The sequence below is a fragment of the Erinaceus europaeus genome, chromosome 8 (genome assembly GCF_950295315.1).
Source record: "Erinaceus europaeus chromosome 8, mEriEur2.1, whole genome shotgun sequence".
Lineage (NCBI taxonomy): Eukaryota > Metazoa > Chordata > Mammalia > Eulipotyphla > Erinaceidae > Erinaceus > Erinaceus europaeus.
The window spans coordinates 59,214,532-59,228,637 of NC_080169.1; positions in this window are offsets into that span (position 1 = coordinate 59,214,532).

Here is a 14,106-nt window from a genome sequence, read left to right on the forward strand (position 1 = left end):
GATTTCTGGCTGTCTCTATCCAATAAAGATAATTAGAAATTTTTTTTAAAAAAAAGGTATGATTGAAGAGGTGAGAAAACACACCTGATATTTAAAGTTGACTATGCATATATCTATGTTGCAAAGAATCATTCTGCTTAAGTTAAAGGCATTAAGTTAAAGCATATAATTTGACACTGTCCTAACCTAGGAACAAAAGCAATTTCTAGACAAAAGCAATTGATCAGTTTCCAATAAAATAAATTTTATAGTTCTATCCTGTTTTATAGTACACAGTATTTACCACAGAGTTAAAGAGATTAAATGCACATAAAATTTCAAGGGCATTCAAAGTTAACCCAATTGCCAAATAATTTGGTTATAGCAATAACTATCTATTGCCTTCTTAAACTCTTAGACAGCAAGAACCTTCCCCTTTCTTTATAAAGTCCGTAATTCTCCTAGGTCTGGAAGCTCTAGGGTGGGGCTCACTTTCCCGCATGCTTCTCTCAATGCATACCAACTGAAACTACATCTGCTGTTCCCAACCTAAGCAATGCAACCAGTAACACCTCGGTATGTTTCACTTTGGACTGTGTCCAAAGACATCAGGTGTGAAGTGTCAACTCTTCAGTTTCATTACTCTAGTGAGATCTTTCCTAGCTCATAGGACTCACTAATTCCATTTTGGGTGATGTACTTCTTAACAAAACCTCAAAACCTAGTATAGACCAGGGCCCATGAGACAGGGCATATGTACATGTATCCATAAGTTAGGGGAAAATATACACCTTAAAACAAAAGTGCACAATAGTTTGAAGTGAATCAATAAATGAAGCAAGCAAGTTGAAAGACCTAAAAAGACACCATAAAATAGCTAACCAAATAGTTTCTACTTAGACCTAGTCATCTTCCTCACTTACCTCCTATTACATGTCCTTCAATCACTCCAAAACTAACCTTGTCAAACAAAATAATGACTACAGAAGCTGAATAAGGGCAAGAGACTGGCATACTTTAATGATAACTCTTTAGTCACTATCAGGTCACCTCATCACCTGGGGCACTCATCAGGGAGTCCTGGGATTCCCACACAGACATGAAGGGCCTAGGCCTTTAATAGATCCTTCTCTCAACAGTCACTGGTCATCTCCATCAGGAACAACATAATGGGCCCCTTTGTGGTTCCTGATAGGACCTTGCCCTCAATGTGGATCAACAATGGTAGGGAATATCCCATTCTCCGAAAAGGAGGTTGGACAATATATTCCACCTACTACCCAAGGAAGATGGGTTCTGAAATTAGTGCAGCCTAGAATGTTCCTAGCCATGATCACAGAATGTGAGCAGGCCTACAGGGATGCAGAGGTTACATAGACTCCTGTGCTTAATATGGGCCCCAGATCAAATCAATGGGGTTTACAATCAACAATATTTATATAATTTCCCCATATTTGGGAACTACTCTCTTCCTTCATCAAGCTTTCTAATCCTTTTTCCAACTATGACACCATCTCCCCAGACAATAACCAGGTCCACCTGCATATTAGATGTCAGGCTCAGGCAAAAAGTAAAGCCATGGGTTCCTTGGAATATAACTGACCTAGTAGCTTTTTCCAAAACAGAGACCCCAGATCTTCATCTGCAATATTCTTGTCTTTAGGTTCATGATTAGTCAACTATTTGCCCTGCTTAATATCTTAACTCTTTTTCAGCCACTAGGTTCCAAATGCTACCATGATGCCAACCGGACTTCCCAGGCAGATGACCACAACAATATGTCCTAAACCCCTGCCTCTCCAGAGCCCTGCCATACTAGGGAAAGAAAGAGACAGGCTAGAAATATGGAACAACTCATGTTCAGTGGGGAAGCAATTCCAGAAGCTAGACCTTCCACCTTCTGTACCCCATAATGATCCTGGGTCCATACTCCCAGAGGGTTAAAGAATAGGAAAGCTATCAGGGGAGGGGATGGGATACAGAGTTCTGGTGGTGGGAACTATGTGAAGTTGTAGCCCTCTTATCCTATGGTCTTGTCAAAATTTTCATTTTATTATTAAAATTTTTTTAAATAATAAATAAATCAGCTCTAAAGATAAAAAAAAAAACTTCAAGGGCAAACAGTAAAAACATTTCTGACTAGGTTGTATTTCACATAACTACCAATGAAGAAAATTTACTGACAGTAAGAAAAAGAAAAAGAAAAAAATTTTCCAGGGTCAGGAAGAAAGCTCAGCCTGTTAAAGTGAAGGATTTGCATATCTGAGGTCCTAGAGGTCACAAATTCAATCCACTATACCACAAATAGGTCACAACAGAACAGGGTTCTGGTCATTTTTTCTCTCTCTCTAAAAAAAAAAAATATATATATATATATATATATATATATATATATATATCCAGTAATAAACAAATAAATATTTTATAAAATAAAATTAATTTGTTATTAACATATATAAAAAATTAAGCTTCATATGTGCATGCTTTGAAGATCAAATCTCTTTACACATAAAGAAATCTTATCTTGGTGCCCAGATCCTAAATCTGAAAATGGAATTATAGTTCACACACACACACACACACACACACACACACATACATAATCATTCTGGCCATTTTATTTGCATTAAAGAAAGAGTTATGAAATAGCTAACAAGGGTGAAAGATATCAAGTACATTTCACACATTAGCCAATCCATATTATTTTCATTTTTGAGCACTCCTCCAGAAACCTGTTAAGCCCACAGCTATGAAATTTTTCTAAATGATTCATATAGACAAACCCTTATTATCTACTTAAACTTGTAGCTTCTTAGAACTTCTGCTTTTTTTCTATTCCCAGTTCTTATTTTGATACTTACTAATAACTCCTACCACTCAATGCGAGCCAGAAAGAAAAAGGCCAAAACCAAACGATTTCACTTATAAGTGGAACTTAAGAATAAAGAACAGTAAGGGAAAACAAAGGGTGAAACTTGGACTGGCTATGACTTATTGCTCCAAAGCAAAGGACTCTGAGGAAGGATGGAGAGGGACAAGATAAAAGGACATTGAGGTCATGTTGTGTCTCCCAGACACCAATCAAGGGGAGATGAGAGGTTGTACCTATGTATTAAAGTTATACTTTAGGGGCTGGGCGGTAGCGCAGCAGGTTAAGCGCACTTGAAAAGCGCAAGGACCAGTGTAAGAGTCCCAGTATGAGCCCCTGGCTCCGCATCTGCTGGGGGTTCCCTTCACAGGCAGTGAAGCTGGTCTGCAGGTGTCTATCTTTCTCTCTCCATCTCTGTCTTCCCGTTCTCCCTATATTTCTCTCTGTCCTATAACAACAAAGACAGCAATATCAGCAACAATAATAATAACAATAAACAACAAGGGCAACAAAAGGGAAAAAATAGCCAGGAGCAGTGGATTCGTAGTGCAGGCACCGAGCCCCAGAAACAAGCCTGAAGGCCAAAATAAATAAATAAATAAATAAAATTAAAACTATACCGTAAACCATTAACACCCCCCGTAAAGTCTTAAAAATAAGTTTTAAACTAAAATAAAAGTGAGAGGGTGGGCAGAAAATTGCTTAGTGACACAGCACATTCTTCATTTCACATGTAGGAATTCGGGTTTAATCTCTAATACCAACAAACAAAAAGTAAAGTAAAAAAAGAAAGAAAGAAAGGCAGAATATCTAAAACGTCAACAGAAAGAAAAGCAAGTAATTTTATATTATAATCAGGCAAAATACCTCACCTCATTATCTTTTTCCCCAGATTTACTAAATTTTAGCCATGTGTTGAAAAGATAACTAATAGGGCTCGGGACAGCATAATTGATATGCATAAAGTCTTTCATCCCTGAGACAACAAAGGTCCCAGGTTCAACTTCCCCATATCACCATAAGCAGAGTCGAGAACAGCTCTGTAACACAGCTCAATGAGATGGGTACTGCCAATATTCCATTTTACAAACAAGTTGAGATACTGGAAAGCTAAATATATGACATAGGTAAGTATCAAACTCAGAATTACACTTAAACAATCTAATTCTGGAACTCATATTAGGTGAAAGGACCTTCAAATCACTCCCACATGCATGTCCCAATATAACAATGACTACTCCTCAGGAAAGAGAATCTGGGGATTAATTCTTTCATTAAACATTATGATAAGCCAACTCTACCTTTAAAGTTACTGATTTATAGTTTTTTTATAAATGTATTTTCCTGGATGGAGACAGCCAGAAATCAAGAGGGTAGGAGAAGACAGAGAGGGAGAGAAACAGAGAGATAACTGCAACACTGCTTCACCACTCACAAAGTTTTCCCCTTGCAGGTGGGGACCTGAGGCTTGAACCTAGGTCTTTGAGCACTGTAATGTGAGTGCTTAACCAGGGGTGAGACCATCCAGCTCCTAAAGTTACTGATTTAAAGGGGACACAAAATAAGTGAATTTTAATGCAAGCCATAATTAAACTCACTTTTTAATGAAAGATGCACCTTTTTTTGTCTTTATTTATTGGATAGAGACAGCCAGAAGTCGAGAGAGAAGGGGGTGATAGAGAGGGAGACAGACAATTGCAGCCCTGTTTCACCACTCACAAAGCTTTTCCCCTGCAGGTGGGGACCTGAGGCTTGAACCTAGGTTCTTGAGCACTGTAATGTGAGTGCTTAACCAGGAGCAAGACCATCTGGCTCCTAAAGTTACCGATTTAAAGGGAATACAAAAATAAGTGAATTTTAATGCAAGCCATAATTAAACTCACTTTTTAATGAAAGATGCACCTTTTTTTGTCTTTACTTATTGGATAGAGACAGCCAGAAGTCGAGAGAGAAGGGGATGATAGAGAGGGAGACAGACAACTGCAGCCCTGTTTCACCACTCGCAAAGCTTTACCCCTGCGGTTGGGCACAAGGACTCCAACCCAGATCCTTGCTCACTGTAGTATGTGTGCTCAACCAGGTGCACCACCACCTGGCCCCAAGATACACTTTCTATAGGATATGGAAAATAGTGCTTGCAGAGCATTAATTGTTGGAGACATGGGAATAACTAACATCTTGAGAAACATCAAAGAAGTATCACAGAGAAGAGGACAAACAATAGAAGCTTTAAAAATCAAGTAAGAACTACCAGAAATTGTGAAGAAAAAGAGTAGATAGGTAGCCATGTTTTAGTTAAAAAAAAAACCAAAAAGTGCACATGCACATATACATATAGATTTTTGTGAGCTTAGCAGAAGATATGAAAATAAGTAAAATACACCAGGCAGTAATACACCCACCAGGTAAAATGTACAAAGTACCATGCAGAGGACCCTAGTTCTAGCTGCTGATCAACACCTGCAGGGGGAAAGCTTCAAAAATGGTGGAACAGGCTTCAGGTGTCTCATCCTCTCTCTCTCTCTCTCTCTCTCTCTCTGTGTGTGTGTGTGTATGTGTATGTATGTGTTCCCCCTTCTCTCACCCCCTTCTCGTCCTATTTCTATCTCTATCATAGTAAAAATAAATAAATTATCAGCTATGACACCATCTCCCCAGACAATAACTGGGGTCCACTTGCATATCAGATATGAGACTTAGGCAAAATCCAGTAAAGTCACAGGCCCTTTGGAATATAACTAAAATAGACCTACTAGTTGTTTCCAAAATGGAGACTCCAGATCTTCATCTGCAATATTCCAGCCTTTAGGTTCATGATTAGTCAACAATTTGTTCAGCTTTATATGTTAACTCTTTTTGCAGCCACCAGGTTCCAGGTGCTACCGATACCAACTGGACTTCCTAGGCAGATGATGCCACCATGTGTCTTAGAGCCTCGCTTCCCCAAGCTCTGCCCCACTAGGGAAAGAGACAGGCTGGGAGTACGGATCGACCTGCCAATGTCATTGTTCAGCAGGGAAACAATTATAGAAGCAGACCTTCCACCTTCTGCACCCCATAATGACCCTGGATCCATACTCCCAGAGTGTTGAAGAATAGGAAAGCTATCAGGAGAAGGGATGAGATACGGAGTTCTGGTGGTGGGAATTGTGTAGAGCTGTACCCCTCTTACCCTATGGTCTTGTCAGTGTTTTCATTTTATAAATAAAAAATTTTTTAAATTAATTAAAAATATTTTGAAAGTAAAATATAATTCTTTCTTTCAATAAATTTAAAGCCTAGGAGAGGAGAGATAGCATAAATTGCAAGGCTACATGTTATTTAAAATTTTCTAAGACATCTTGGATATATTCTTTGAATGATCTAAGGCTACTTAACAAGAATCTAAATATTACTGGGGAGGGCTGAGTAGATAGTGTAATAGGTATGCAAATAGAATTTATTGCCTGAGGCTCCAAGATTCCAGGTTTAACCCCTCACCATACCATGCACCAGAACTGGGCAGTGCTATGGGAGAAAAAAACGTAGGAAAGAGAGATAAGAGAAAAACAGAGAGAGGTGGAAAACCGATAATTATTCTACTTTTACAATCTTGACTGTAAAATGTGGCTCAATCAGCTGAACTATCCTCAGGACCCCAGAAACAAGTAAGGAAAACATCGTTTATTTTGAGATGAAAGAAAAAAAGCAAAGAGGGGTCTACTTTTGTATCTCTCTCTTCCTCTTTCTCTTTCTCTCTCTCTCTCTGTCTTTCTCAGCTAGTTTGGTTTGGTTTGGTTTGGTTTGGTTTGGTTTGGTTTGGTTTGGTTTGGTTTGGTTTGGTTTGGTTTGGTTTGGTTTGGTTTGGTTGGTTACTTGATTGATATGGGGGTATTGTTTTTTAAAGAAGTTTATTTATTTTCCCTTTTGTTGCCCTTGCTTTTGTTGTTGTTGTTGTTATTGATGTTGTTGTTGTTGGATAGGTCAGAGAGAAATGGAGAGAGGAGGGAAAGACAGAAGCGGAGAGAAAGATAGACACTGCAGACCTGCTTCACCACTTGTGAAGCAATTCCCCTTCAGGTGGGGAGCCGGGGCTTGAACCAGGATCCTTATGCTGGTCCTTGTGCTTTGCGCCACATTCACTTAACCTGCTGCGCTACTGCCCGACTCCTGGGGGGTATTTTTGAATGCTTAACATCTAATTATAAGTTTATGGAGAAAGTAGCAGTAGATACAAAGATGGAAAATACATAAAAGAATAAATTTAATAGACTATCAGACTGTGGACAAATAACAACAATATTCAGAAAATAATCTGATTTTGTGTAGAAGAAAATGAAGAGAGGATATCTTCTGCCTCTCCATAATATCAACAGAGAGACTGGCCAAAAGAGATAATAGTATTAGCAGATAAATCACAGTCCATAGCACATGTCTAGCAAAAAGTACTGAACAGATATTTGCTGAACGGATAAATGACTGTTATTCAAACATAAGTTTGAATTCATGAAAAGTATTTTTGTTACTGATATATTTCTAAAATTATTTTAGGAAAGAGCATTTTATAGCCATTAGTCTTTTTTAAAAAAAATTTAAATTTATTTATTGGGGAATTAATGTTTTACAATCAACAGTACAATAGTCTATACATGCATAATATTTCCCATATAACAATACAACCCCCACTAAGTCCTCTGTCATCCTTCTTGGATCTGTATTCTCCCATCCACCCACCCCAGAGTCTTTTACTTTGGTGCAATACACCAACTCTACTTCAGGTTCTACTTGTGTTTTCTCTTCTGATCTTGTTTTTCAGCTTCTGCCTGAGAGTGAGATCATCCCATATTCATCCTTCTGTATCTGCCTTATTTCACTTAACATGAATTTTTCAAGGTCCATCCAAGATCGGCTGAAAACAGTGAAGTCACCATTTTTTATAGCTGAGTAGTATTCCACTGTGTATGTATACCACAACTTGCTCAGCCACTCATCTGTTGTTGAACAACTGGGTTGCTTCCTGCTTTTGTTATAGCCATTAGTCTTAAACAGAGTTCAAAATAATAATCTCTACTTGCCTTGAACATCAAAGAATTGAGTTACGTATCATATCCAAGTTAATTCTGCAAGAGCAATATTCAGAAGCCATCCCATCAGCAGAGAAAAAAGTTAATCTTATGAAAAGTAATATAAATAGAGAGCATTTTTACTTCTATAAAAGAAATTCCAAGGCACCTTTCCCCCAAAAAGCCTCTCAGCACTAACATTATGAATCTAGCTACTTCCCATTTGCAGTAATAAATCAAATATGATAGCTCTGCAGTGACATGAGCAAAACAAAGATTTTCACATATTAAAAATAACAATGGAGGACTACAGATAACTGATAGTTAAAACCTCTTCATCCATTGACAGAAAGCCTAATGAACTATGTAATACTATATAATACCATAGCAGAAAGAATATAAAAAGAAGAAAATGAGAAAATAAGTTAAAATTTTTGTTATATAAAACTTAAATAAAACAATTAAGATGAGAATTTAAATCATTCCAGAAAATTCAATATGAATTTGTCTATGTCCCTGAAAGAAACTGTGTTAGAGAATTCAGTACTCGGAAGATTCAAATTACTTAGGGTTTTTGTTGTCTTTTTTTCTAAATACTAACAAAAATGTTAATGTCTATGGCCAGACCATCTGGAACACTCCTTATCTAATGTAATGCAGGTGTTCTTGAACTTTTCTATGCCAAAGACTACTATGCTGGCTGGTGAAATATATAAGCTTCTCAGATTAAGATTTATAAATGCATGAAGTAATATATTTACAAAAGCAATAGAAAATGAATTTTAATTTCAACTGAAAAAAATAAACAGCTATGAAATATTAAAAGAGAATTTTGTGATATGATATGCGACTTATTAACACATTATCAACAGCACTGGTAATGAAACTGCTACTATTAAGTTTAATGAACAGCATCTTTAAAAATTATAATGTGTCATATGTATGTTAAATCTCTTTTCAGCCACCAGGTTCCAGATGCCAACATGATGCTGACCAGACTTCCCTGGACTGAGGATTCCAACAATGTGTCCTGGAGGCCCGCTTCCTCAGAGCCCCACCCTACTAGGGAAAGAGAGGGGCAGACTGGGAGGATGGATTGACCAGTCAATGCCCATATTCAGCGGGGAAGCAATTATAGAAGCCAGACCTTCCACCTTCTGCAACCCACAATGACCCTGGGCCCATACTCCCAGAGGGATAGAGAATGGGAAAGCTATCAGGGGAGGGGATGGGATATGGAGATCGGGTAGTGGGAATTGTGTGGAGTTGTACCCCTCCTATCCTACAGTTTTGTCAATGTCTCCTTTCTTAAAAAAAAAAAAAAAAAAAAAAATATATATATATATATATGTATATATAATGTGTAAGTGAACGCAAATTATCACTGATTTTATCAAAGATGAATCAAAAGTATATATTAATACAATGTAGTGGTAATTAGCTTCATAATTTGATGTCCACATCCATAACTGAAATTCCAAGTTTCAGCCATAAAAAAGTAAGTAATTCCTTTGGTGGACCAAAACACTTTGCTTTTCCTTTATAACAACCATTGATAAACTGGGGTTCACCAACTGTAGTTGGTTTTTGACTAAATAAACACAAGCTTTTGCCTTCTAAAACTATTTAGACCTCATTGAGGATCAAACACACAGATATAGAACTATAGCACAGCTGAAAACTATGAGTCGCTACTCAAGGAAATAGAAAGTGATACCAAGAAATGGAAATATATCCCATGCTCATGGATTGGAAGAATAAATATCATCAAAATGAATATTCTCCCCAGAGCCATATACAAATTTAATGCAATACCCATCAAAGTTCCACCAAGCTTCTTTAAGAGAATAGAACAAAAACTACAATCATTTATCTGGAGCATGAAAACACCTAGAATTGCCAAAACCATCTTGAGGAAAAGAAACAGAAATGGAGGCATCACACTCCCAGAACTTAAACTATATTATAAAGCCATCATCATCAAAACAGCATGGTACGGGAACAAAAATAGGCACACAGACCAGTGGAGCAGAATTGAAAGCCCAGAAATAAATCCCCACACCTATGGACATCTAATCTTTGATAAGGGGGCCCAATGGATTAAATGGAAGAAGGAGGCTCTCTTCAACAAATGGTGCTGGGAAAACTGGGTTGTAACATGCAGAAGAATGAAATTGAACTACTTTATCTCACCAGAAACAAAAATCAACTCCAAATGGATCAAAGACCTAGATGTCAGACCAGAAACAATCAAATACTTAGAGGAAAACATTGGTAAAACAGTTTCCCACCTACACCTCAAGGACATCTTTGATGAATCAAACCCAATTGCAAGGAAGACTAAAGCAGAAACAAACCAATGGGACTACATCAAATTGAAAAGCTTCTGCACAGCCAAAGAAAATATTAAACAAAGAGACCCCTCACAGAATGGGAGAAGATCTTCACATGCCATACATCAGACAAGAAACTAATCACCAAAATATATAAAGAGCTCAGCAAACTTAGCACCAAAAAAGCAAATGACCCCATCCAAAAATGGGCAGAGGATATGAACAAAACATTCACTACAGAGGAGATCCAAAAGGCTAACAAACATATGAAAAACTGCTCTAGGTCACTGATGGTCAGAGAAATGCAAATTAAGACAACACTAAGATACCACCTCACTCCTGTAAGAATGGCATACATCAAAAAGGACAGCAGCAACAAATGCTGGAGAAGTTGTGGGGACAGAGGAACCCTTTTACACTGCTGGTGGGAATGTAAATTGGTTCAGCCTCTGTGGAGAGCAGTCTGGAAAACTCTCACAAGGCTAAACATGGACCTTCCATATGATCCAGTAATTCCTCTCCTGGGGTTATACCCCAAGGACTCCATAACACCCAACCAAAAAGAGGTGTGTACTCCTATGTTCATAGCAGCACAATTCATAATAGCTAAAACCTGGAAGCAACCCAGGTGCCCAACAACAGATGAGTGGCTGAGAAAGCTGTGGTATATATATATATATATATATATATATATATATATATATATATACAATGGAATACTATGCAGCTATTAAGACCAATGAACCCAGCTTCTCTGACCCATCTTGGACAGAGCTAGAAGGAATTATGTTAAGTGAGCTAAGTCAGAAAGATAAAGATGAGTATGGGATGATCCCACTTATCAATAGAAGTTGAGTAAGAAGATCTGAAAGGGAAACTAAAAGCAGGACCTGACCAAATTGTAAGTAGGGCACCAAAGTAAAAACCCTGTGGTGAGGGGTAGACATGCAGCTTCCTGGGCCAGTGGGGGATGGGAGTGGGTGGGAGGGATGGGTCACAGTCTTTTGGTGGTGGGAATGGTGTTTATGTACACTCCTAGCAAAATGTAGACATATAAATCACTAGTTAATTAATTTGAGAGGGGGAAAATCAACTGTATGTCTCAAAGTTTTTCAAAACACAAACTTAATCTTTTTAATATATAGGCTGTGTATTTGATATGCGGACTCTCTCAAAAGCCTAGACCAAGTAGATCAGAAGTATCCAATAGCACAGCTATATACAAGATACTGGGTACTATAAAGCAAACCATAACAAAAGGACTTTTCAAAGTTAACCCAATTACCAAATAATGTGATGATAACATTAACTATCGATTGTCTTTTTGAACCCTATGACAGCAGGAACCTCACATCTCCACTATAGAGCCCCTACTTCCCCCAGTCCTAGAACCCTTGGATAGGGCCCACTTTCCCGTATGCCTCTCCCAATCCTTATCAAATAATATTGCATCCGCCGATCACAACCTAACCAATGCAACGATTGCCACCTCAACATGCTTCACTTCAGACTGTGTCCAGAGACTTCACATGTGGAATGATAACCCTTCAGCTTCATTACTTGGGTGAGACCTTTCCTTTCATAGTATACTCTATTTCATCTCAGGTGGTTCACTCTCCAACAAAGTCCCAAAACCTAGATATACACCAGTTTCTGTGAGAGAGAGCTTATGTGCACACGTATCCATAAACTACTGCAAAATATATACCTGAAAGCAGAAGTACACTAGAGTTTGCAGTGAGTACCTCCCTAACACTTCCTCTCCACTATTCCAAGCTTTGGGTCCATGATTGCTCAACAATTTGTTTGGCTTCGTATGTTAACTCTCTTTTCAGTCACCAGGTTCCAGATGCCATCAGGATGCTGGCCAGGCTTCCCTGGATTGAAGACCCCACCAATGTGTACTGGAGCTCAGCTTCCACAGAGACACACCCTACTAGGGAAAGAGACAGGCAGACTGGGAGTATGGACCGACCAGTCAACGCCCATGTTCAGTGGGAAGCAATTACAGAAGCCAGACCTTCTACCTTCTGCAACCCACAAGGACCCTGGGTCCATGTTCCCAGAGGGATAGAGAATGGGAAAGCTATCAGGGGAGGGGGTGGGATATGGAGATTGGGTGGTGGGAATTGTGTGGAGTTGTACCCCTCCTATCCTATGGATTTGTTAATTAATCCTTTCTTAAATAAATAAATAAATAAACAGAACTATAGCACTGCAATGACAATTTGCAATGGAAGGACTGGAATCCAAACAGATAGAGGACCTTTGAAATATTCTGAGAAAGCAGCACCAGTGAAATTTATTTTATCACTAAACTGATCCCCAGAAGAGCCCTGATGAAAGACAATTTTCGAGGAGTCTCCTCTTGGCCAACATAAATTGCCTTTTGTGTCCTAAAAACATCTGGTGCACAAATAGCAATCTTAAGTGGACTTTCTCTCTCTCTCTCTCTGTCTCTCTCTCTGTCTCTCTCTCTCCTCTCTTAATTAATGGATAAATACAGCTTTTTTTTAAAAAGTTCTTTTTAAAATTTTTTTTTATCTTTATTTATTTATTGGATAGAGAGTCATAAATCAAGAGGAAGAGGGAGACAGAGAAGGAAAGAAACAGAAAGATACCTGCAACCCTGTTTCACCACTCACAAAGCTTTCCTCCTGCAGGTGGGGACCAGGAGCTAGAACCTGGGTCCTTGCATATTGCAATATGTGTGCTCAACCAGGTGCGCCACCACCCAGCCCCTAAATACAACTTTTTCTTTTCAATATATTTATTTTTATTTTTTATTTTTATCTTTTATTTGTTTGTTTTACTGTTTTATCTCTTTTATTTTTTACTGCACTTTGACAATATTTCAGTTCTGTGTTGTTATAGGTTAGATATGGTTTACTTTTTTTTTTTATTTAAGAAAGGAGACATTGACAAAACCACAGGATAGGATGGGTACAATTCCACACAATTCCCACCATCCAGTCTCCATATCCCATCCCCTCCCCGATAGCTTTCCTATTCTCTATCCCTCTGGGAGTATGGACCCAGAGTCCTTGTGGGTTGCAGAGGGTGGGAGGTCTGGCTTCTGTAATTGCTTCCCCGCTGAACATGGGCATTGACTGGTCGATCCATACTCCCAGTCTGCCTCTCTCTATCCCTAGTAGGGTGGGTGACTGGGGAAGCAGAGCTCCAGGACACATTGGTGGGGTCTTCAGCCCAGAGAAGCCTGGTCAGCATCATGCTGGAATCTGGAACCTGGTGGCTTAAAAGAGAGTTAACACACAAAGCCAAACAAATTGTTGAACAATTATGGAACTAAAGGCTGGAATACTGCAGATGAAGTGCTGGGGGGCTACTCACTGCAGATTCTCATGTATTTCAGTTTTCAGGCATATATTTGCCCTAGTTTATGGATGTGTGTGAACATATGCTCTCTATTAGAGAACCTGGTCTATATCTAGGTTTTGGGACTTTGCTAGGAAGTGAACCACCTGGAATGGAATTAGAGAATGCTATGAAAGGAAAGGTCTCAACCGAGTAATGAAGCTGAAGCATTGTCATTCCACACCTGCAGTCTCTGGACACAGACTAAAGTGAAGCATGCTGAGGTGTTTTCTTTATTTGCATTTCTCTGACAATCAGCGACCTGGAGCAGTTTTTCATTTGTTTGTTAGCTTTTTGGATGTCCTCTGAAGTGAATGTTTTGTTCATATCCTCTGCCCATTTTTGAATGGAGTCATTTGCTTTTTTGGTGCTAAGTTTGCTGAGCTCTTTGTATATTTGGTGATTAGTTTCTTGTCTGATGTATGGCATGTGAAGATCTTCTCCCATTCTGTGAGGGGTTTCTTTGTTTTTGTGATAGTTCTCTGGCTGTGCAGAAGCTTTTCAATTT